The sequence below is a fragment of the Myotis daubentonii genome, chromosome 11 (genome assembly GCF_963259705.1).
Source record: "Myotis daubentonii chromosome 11, mMyoDau2.1, whole genome shotgun sequence".
In the NCBI taxonomy this organism is placed as follows: Eukaryota; Metazoa; Chordata; class Mammalia; order Chiroptera; family Vespertilionidae; genus Myotis; species Myotis daubentonii.
Genome location: NC_081850.1, coordinates 46,735,850 through 46,744,550, shown reverse-complemented (window position 1 = coordinate 46,744,550; position 8,701 = coordinate 46,735,850). Strand labels below are relative to the sequence as shown.

The 8,701-nt window shown below is 36.3% G+C and overlaps 1 pseudogene; it reads right to left on the bottom strand.

Annotated features, from left to right (window-relative positions):
* Nucleotides 1-718: 718 nt before the first annotated feature.
* On the bottom strand, nucleotides 719-1,913 carry LOC132212777 (heterogeneous nuclear ribonucleoprotein D-like; annotated as a pseudogene).
* Nucleotides 1,914-8,701: the final 6,788 nt, after the last annotated feature.

Below are 8,701 nucleotides of genomic sequence, written 5' to 3'. Positions count from 1 at the left end.
GCAAATGGAAACAAACAATAAAAGAAAGTTACAGTTTTTATTGCTTTCAGGCCCCAACGATGTACCCAGGTAAGGGCTTTGCATAGCAGCAAGAATTGAATTCAATGGGCCTATGTACTGTGAAATTTAGGATTGGAAATGAATTTAGAAAGATATCTGCTTTCAAGGGAATAAGATCCCTTTACTGTCCTGAACTGATAGTTTTTTTTCTGGCTGGCATGTTCACCCAGTTTTCCCCCTGAGGACATACTTCCTGTTCCCTCATGCTGAAAAAGGAGAGTGAATGGCCAATTCTTAATCTGTTTAACATTCCTGTTTGTTTTGAGAATCTGCTGAAAACGTATACATGATGAAAGATATAATTGTTTATGAGTAATATCAGGGTTTATATCTACAGATCTGAAGTTTCAACCTCAGGTAAATCACATTTGTTTTTGGACCATGACAGATGCTGCATCATTATTGTATTATTTAGGAGGCAGAAACGGATCTAAAAGAAATTATTTAAAACAAAAGCACAAAAATCTTAACTTTTATGATATATTAGTGGCCTGGTGCATGAATTCATGCACATTGAAAGGAAATTAATTACAAGAAATATATATATATATATATATATATATATATATATATATATATATATATATATATATATATACACACACACACATATATATATACACACACACACACATATATACACACATATGTATGTATATTTTTTCACATAAGGAAGCATTTATTTGAGGTTTAACATGAAATCATACAAATAAAATTTGTATAAACACAAATCCACATTGAATCATAACACAGATAGCAAAAGACAAAGTAAAAACAAAGAAAACTAATTGGTGACTGTATACAGTTGAACACAGTTGTGTCTTGTACACTAGAAAGTTTTTACAAAATAATCATGTTAGAGCAAGAGAAGACCAATCAATCTTCAATGTTGTCCTGCCAGAAGGATTACTTTAGCAATCCCCTCCTGTTTTCTCCAATGTCCTCCTTTTGTGTGGCTGATAATTATTTTGGTGATTGCCTCACCCTTGAAATGCCTTGCCATAAGTGCTCTGTTGGCCACTGTAGTCTGCATATCCCTGTCCATATCCATAGGTCCCATAGTTATACCCCGTATAATCATAGCCACTATAGTTTTGATCACCACCATAGGCACTATTGTAATATCCTTGATCATAATAGTTATTAAATCCTTGGTTCCAATTTTGGCCCTGACCTCGGCCTCGAACCCTAGTACCACCTCTTCCACCAGCTGCAGCACCTCATCCTCCCTTTTGTTATTGCTGTTGCTGCCTATATACCTCTTTGGGTTGGGCAACTTTGATTTCACACTTCCCAGAACCAATTTGATGATATCTGCTTTCTAACAATTTCTTTACTGGCTCCTCATCTGTATATGTGATAAAACAAAAACCTCTTCTCTCATTTGTTTTTGTATCCATGGGAAGTTCAATATTTTCAATCTCTCCAAAGGCTCCAAAATATTCTTTAATTTGTTCTTCAGAAGTATCTGGGCTCAATCCACCCACAAAAATCTTTTTGGGGGGTTCCTTCCCTTTTAAAGCGTTTGCCATCCAGTTTGTGTTCCTTCAGTTCCAAAACTGTATCAACACTAGCAGCATCTTTGAAAAGCACAAATCTAAATCCTCTTGATCGTCCAGTTACTGGATCTATTTTAATTGTGCAGTCTACAACTTCCCCAAAATTGAGGCAAATATTCAGTCAGATCTTTCTTGCTTGTTTCCCAGATCAAGCCTCCAATAAACATTTTACCATCATCCTGCTGATTCTTGCTCGCGTTGATCTTGGATCCCTCTGTGAACTCCTCCCTGTTACTGTACTCATTCATGTCCTCCATGGAAGTGGCCTTGTCAGCCTGTGGGTGCTGGCATGCAGTTTTTGTCGTGGCAGTAGTGGCAGAGAGTTGTATGGAGCTGGATTTAAAATGGCAGTGGAAGAGCTAGAAGAAATATTTTAATATCGCTATTCTCCCTTTCTGTATTATAGAAGTGTCAATCAAATTCACAATCGACAATGACAGATTGAACACCCGCGTGAGATTGGTGCCAGTGAGAGCTTTACTAGTATATGTATTGCACCTGTGCGAGTCAACTTAGTTTTTATAGATATAGAATAAGCTTGTTCATTAGACCTGCTTTTTGATTTAACTAAACTTTTTCCAGCCCAGTGAAACACCCCAACTTCTCTTTCAGGTAATTGTCAGCAACACAGAAGTAAATATCAACACAAAACAAATTATTATTGTATATCACGCAGGGAGAACAAAGGGTAAATATTTAACTGCAGCAGTGTTTGACTATGTTCTGCACAGTGAGAAAACCTGAAGTCATTTTCAAGGTCCACCATTTGTTTCTTCTTTTTAGTCGGGTCAAGTTTTTAAGCTTTCTAAATCTGTTTTCTGGCTAATGAAGAGAAAATAGGGTTCCACCGAGTCTCCTATCTACCTACTCTAGGACTTCTGTGAGGATCAAATGAGATGAGTCATGGGAAAACGCTTCACAGACGTTTGGTTACAGTGTAAAATGATTCCACTTGACTATAAAGCAAGTCCTGTTCCTGGGCTGAAGAAACTTCAAGGAGGCTAGTTGCTAGGGAGAGAACAGGTATTGCTATGTGATGTCATTACCCGGTGGCCTACAGCCACCGTTTCAGGGCTAGGCTGGGCTGTGGGCTGCATTTTGTGCCATGGGGTCTCAGCAATGTCAGCTGTGATTTGGTGGGCTATTGCTCTGGGGTGGTGGCTGGGCCTGTGTCCCACTTGGGGGAAGCCGAGTGTTGCTTTGTGAGTGCCAGGTTTGTGGTGCTGTTTCTCTGTAAATGGCCAGTGTGCATCATGGCAACTTCTGCATTGAGCATCTGCCCCCTGGTGGTCATGGTGAATCATAGCAACTGGTTGGATGGACACTTACCATATTAGCCTTTTATATATATAGATATGAAGGTAATTTCATTATATATAAAATTTCACTACATTTATATAAAATCTTATGTATATAATTTCAGTGCACTGTAGGTTTCAGTGAAGTCAAAGAATTGTAGCTGGAGGGTCGTTGGGCAGGTGTGGTGGAAGTACAGATTATGGTGGACATAGCGGGTATTTGACATAGATGTTTTGAAGGTGGTAATGAAAGGTCTAGGGTTTATTCATGGAATGATTGGATGAAGAGGAGTGAAGGATACTAATGTTTTAGGTGAGAAATTCAAGAAACTGAGGTCAGGGTAGCAACTTATCCACATAGATGTTGAAGCAACTGAGAGTGATAACAGGTGTAGTGGTTGAGAGTTGGAGGAATGACAAGATGGCAACTTCAGGTGAGGTAGTGGGCATACAGCCAAGTAGTACACGCCTCAGAGAGCTGTGTTTTTTGTTTGTTTGATTTGATGGAGGGGGGAAAAAGAGAAATAGTTTGAAAATGGCAATGGGGAGCAAAAAGAACAATTACTAAATTTCTTATGGCCAAATGATGTTGGTTATGAAAGTAAGATATTTTTACTTAAGAGTGATGTTTTTATGGAATGGTCAGATTTCAGTTAACAAAGCATCAGCTAACATTTATTTAGTAGTTAAGATCTGTTAAGCATTATACTAAAAGTTTTATAAGAAGATTAAAGACATGCTCAGTGAGGGTTTAGAATGGAGGGAATTTTCAGACCTCATGTTAGGACTCTCAAATGGCTGGGTGAAAAGTTTTGAAAGGGAGGGAAGGGTGATTAGATCATAGTGGGGGTTGTATGCCTCCATTGGGGGATGAAAGCCCTATGACCAGTACTTGCTACTCAAAGTGAAATTCATAGCACTGCAGAGTCCACATTACTTATGAGATGATTAGAAATGAAGAATTTCATGTCCTATCCAGACTGACTGAATCAGAAGCTGCATTCTAACATGTAACCCCTCATGATGGATATGCACATTAAAATTTGAGAGGAGCTGCTTTAGAGGACTACTGGGGCCTTTCAATTAAGATGCATAACCTAATAAGAATAGGAACATAGAAGATGAGAATTAGAGGGAATATACATATTCCGATTTAAGAAACTTGTAAGTAACTCTCTGTGTACATGATGTTAATAAGTGCAGGGAATGTAACAAAGGCATAATTGAAACACTGCAGTGAACTGGTTTGAATGTAGGCTGCTATTCTAATGAAACTGCTGACTCACAGGTAATTGGCATTATATGGACATCTTCTTCCCAACCACAACAATTGCTTATTTTGTGGTTTGAGTGAATGAATGTGTTTGGCTTGAGTAGAAATATCCAAGATAAGAAAATTGCCAAGAAGCTGTGATAATAATGGAAGGCTTGAAAATATTATGATAAACATTATGTTGTCTCTCTTCTCTACTTATTTAGATTTATTTTACAATGAGCCTCTCTGACTGCAGAGAACAGAATAAGGATTTGCCTTAGGTTAACTTTTGTTTTTAGGGTATCTAATATTTAGCTATTATGGATACAGACTGGGTATTTGCTTAGAAAAGTAAATAAAAGGAAATGTTTGAAAGTTTTTTCTATGTCAAAAGCACACCTCAAAAGTTTTATATGTAATCTGATAGCATAGCTGATAAAAATGAAATAATTCTGGCTTCATTGCAAGGAGATTACTAATGAGATATTATGGTGAAAGTTTTAAGATGAAGAGGGCAGATAAGCCCACTATTATATTAGAAAATTCTTTTAGCTCTTAGGATAATGCCAAATGGATTTTTAATTACTTGGACAATTACTGAAACTCATATAATCTTTGATTACTTTGGATTATCAATGATTCAGGTTTTTCTAAGGGCAAGACAATTCAAGATTTGGAAAGTGGCATATTTAATCAGAGGCTAATCCATTTTATGTAGGACTGAGTGAGAATGTAGAAGAATGGAAAATTTTCAGGTACTAACCAACACTAGGTACAAGTGACTCAATGCCACAAGTCTACTGCATTTCAAGAAAGAAACATTTATCAAAATAAAAACCCTAGTGATTATGAGACAAAAATAGTGAGGAAGTGCTAAAGTTTTTGAGACAGTGTGATAGACTTACTACATCAATAATCCTAATCAGTGGCTCCCCTGTTTCACGATGTTTGTCCTGTATCTCTTTGGTCCCTCCTACTCCAAATCTGTGCTTTGCTAAATGCACTGCTTTGGTCAGTGGAATGCTGCACACACAACATACATAATGTTGCATAATTGGGTTTGCTCTTTCTTGCTTTCCTGCCTTCACAATCAGAAAATGTGTGGGATGGCCTGATGGATCATGAGACACATGGAATAGAGTTGAGTCAGCTGAAGCTCTAGACAGGTGAGAAAGTCCAGCCAAGTTCAGTGAAGCTGCCTAGTCAACCCAAAGCTGACCAGTTACCATAGCTGCACTCTGCCAAGCACAGCTCAGCTGAGCAGAATACTTAGCCAATTAAAAGAGTCATGAGCAAAAATAAATATTTGCTTTTGTATACTCCTGAGGTTTTCTGGTTGTTTGTTATGCAGCATTATTGTGGCAATAGAGAACTAATATACAAAGAAAGCACATGCATGCTATGGTTTCTTTGCAAGATATTACACTTTTCCTTTTATTTTTTTAGTTTCTATTCATAAATGATATATGCAAGCAAATGGATTCAGGCTGAGTAAAGTTCCATTAGAGTATTTTCAAATGTGTGAAAAATAAAGAATAATAGCATGATAAAAGTAGGAGAGTGGCTTCAATGTGTCCATAAAAGAGATGCCTATTTTCAGTAATACCTTAGGCTTCAACATTTGCTTATGTTTGTGTCGATATGCACTTCCTGTATTGGGGACTCTCACAATAGTGTTATTCCTACTATACAAGAATGAGTCCAGTTTATAATGAGTCCAATATGTCCAGTTTGTAATAAGATCATTTGATACTTGATGCTATAAAATTTTGCCTTAATGTTGATACAATGAAAATAATAATAATTAATATAAAATAGTATTTATTGTATGCCAGGAACTATTTTAAGATATTTTTTTTACATCTATCAAGTCATATCATCCTCTTAGGAACCCAATTTAGTAGCTATGGTGATTTTCACCATTGATAGAGGAGGAAACTGAGGCACAGAGAGGCTGAATGTCTTGCTGAAGTTCACACAGGATAATAATTGGTAGAGCTGGGATTTGGATCCTGGTAGTTTGGCCATGTTGTATATTCAAATTTGTATTAGGCAAGGATATCTTTTAATTTACTAAGAGGCACACCCACGAGCTCAAGTGGAGAAAGTGTAAAATCTACCATATATGTTCAACATCAGACAGGTGTTTTTTTTTTTTCTTTTAAGTACTTTAACATAGAAAATTAGAGCATTTTACACTGATCAGGTTTCTTCAGGGTAATATTTTTTCAGTTTGTTTTATTGTAGTCATATGTGCTAATTTGTATAGTACAATTGTAATGTGTGACATAACAGTTGGGTAAAAATAATAGGCAGAGATACAGAAGGAATAATTAAAAGGCATAAAGATGTTAGGATTAAAACTTAAACCTATGATAAGACTGTTAAGAAATTGATTCTTTAACCCAGAAGAAATCTGGATTTCACCTTCAGAGAGAGTCTAGTTCAACATGTCCAGAAGACAGGTAAAGACATTTCCATGTGCACAAAGAAATCTGCATTTCTTGGTGTAATTACTTGGTGTAATGTTTATGCCTGCAGTCCCTAGAGAGGCAGTGACCAATAGAACTCTATGGTTATGGAAATGTTCCATATCTGTGCTGTCCACATTTGCCATATGTCCAGTTGAGGAACTGAGGTTTTGACTTTACTTAATTTTAATTAATTTGAATTTCAATTAAAATAGCCAATGTGGCTAGTGGCTTTTTAAAATTGAAATATAATTGACATACAATATCCAATTAGTTTTAGGTGTACATATAGTGATTTTATATTTATATACATTACAAAATGATTACCACAATAAGTCTAATTAGCATCTGTCACCATACAAAGTTATTACAATCTTATTGACTATATTTCCTATGCTGTATATTACACCCCCATGACTTTTTAATGTTATAACTGGAAATTTGTACCTCTGAATCCTTTTCACCTATTTTGCCAGCCCCCAACCACCACCAACTCCCCTCTGGTAACTACCAGGTTGTTTCTTGTATTTATGAATCTGGTTTCTGTTTTGTTTGTTTATTGTTCTGTTTTTTAGATTCCACATATAAGTGAAATCATACAGTATTAGTCTTAGTTGGACTTATTTCACTTAGCATAATACCTTCAAGTCCATCCATTCATGTTGTTGAAAATGGCAAGAATTCATTCTTTTTTATGACTGAGTAATATTCCATTGTGTGGGATATTTTTTGACTGTAATATTCCACATATCTATCAATGAGCACTTAGGTTGCTTCCATATCCTGGCTATTGTAAGTAGTGCTTTGATGAGCATAGGGGAGCATACATCCTTTTGAATTAATGTTCTTGTTTTCTTTGGATAAATACCCCAAAGTGGAATTGTTAAATCATATGGTGGTTCTATTTTTAATTTTTTGAGAAACCTCCATACTATTTTCTATAGTGACTGCACCAATTTACATTCCCAACAACAATGCCCAAGGCTTCCCTTTTCTCCACATCCTCACCAGCACTTGTTATTTTTTTTTCTTTTTGATAATAGCTGTTTTGACAGGTGTGAGGTGATATCTCATTGTGGTTTTGATTTGCATTGTCCCACTGATTAGTGATGTTAAGCATCTTTCATGTGCCAGTTGTCCATCTGTATTTCTTCTTTGGAAAAATGTATATTCAAGTTCTCTGCCCATTTATATTTTATTTTTAAATTTATCTTTATTGTTGAAAGTATTACAGATGTCCCATTTTTCCCCCTCTCCCATTGATCCCTTCCATCCTTATCCCATCCTCTTCCCACACCTTCCCCACACTATTGTCTATCCATGGGCTATTCATATATGCATATAATTTCTTTGGTTAATCTCTCCCCTGCCCCTATCCCCCTACCTCTGAGATTTGTCAGTCTGTTGCATGCTTCCATATCTCTGGGTCTGTTTTGTTAATCAGTTTATTTTGTTCACTAGATTCCACATATAAGTGAGATCATGTTATATTTATCTTTCTCTGACTGGCTTATTTCACTTAGCATAATACTTCCTAGGTTCCTCCATGCTGTCTCAAAGGATAAGAGATCCTTCTTTTTTTATAGCTGCATAGTACTTTATGGTGTAAATGTATCACATCTTTTTTATCCACTCATCTACTGATGAGCACTTGAGCTGTTTCCTTACTTAGATCTTAGCTATTGTAAATTATGCTGCTATGAACATAGGGGTACATATATTCTTTCTGATTGGTGTTTTAGGATATATTCCCAGAAGTGGGATCACTGGGCCTAATGTCAGTTCCTTACTTTTAAGCTTTATAATGATAGTTCCTATGTAACTTTTATTTAAGGGCTAAGTTAGCCCCACTGGTAAGGTAAGACCCTTCTGAGGACTCTGCCTTATGTCTCACATATGAAGTCTTTCTACCCTGTCTGGTGAGATGCCAACTATTCTTCACCTTGCTTTAGCCCTGGGAATTGTTTGGCTTACTAATTTCAAATGTTTTGTTTTGTTTTTCCTGAATTCTCATGAAGTTTTACTCAAGGCATACATAGATCCATAATCAGTCAAAGA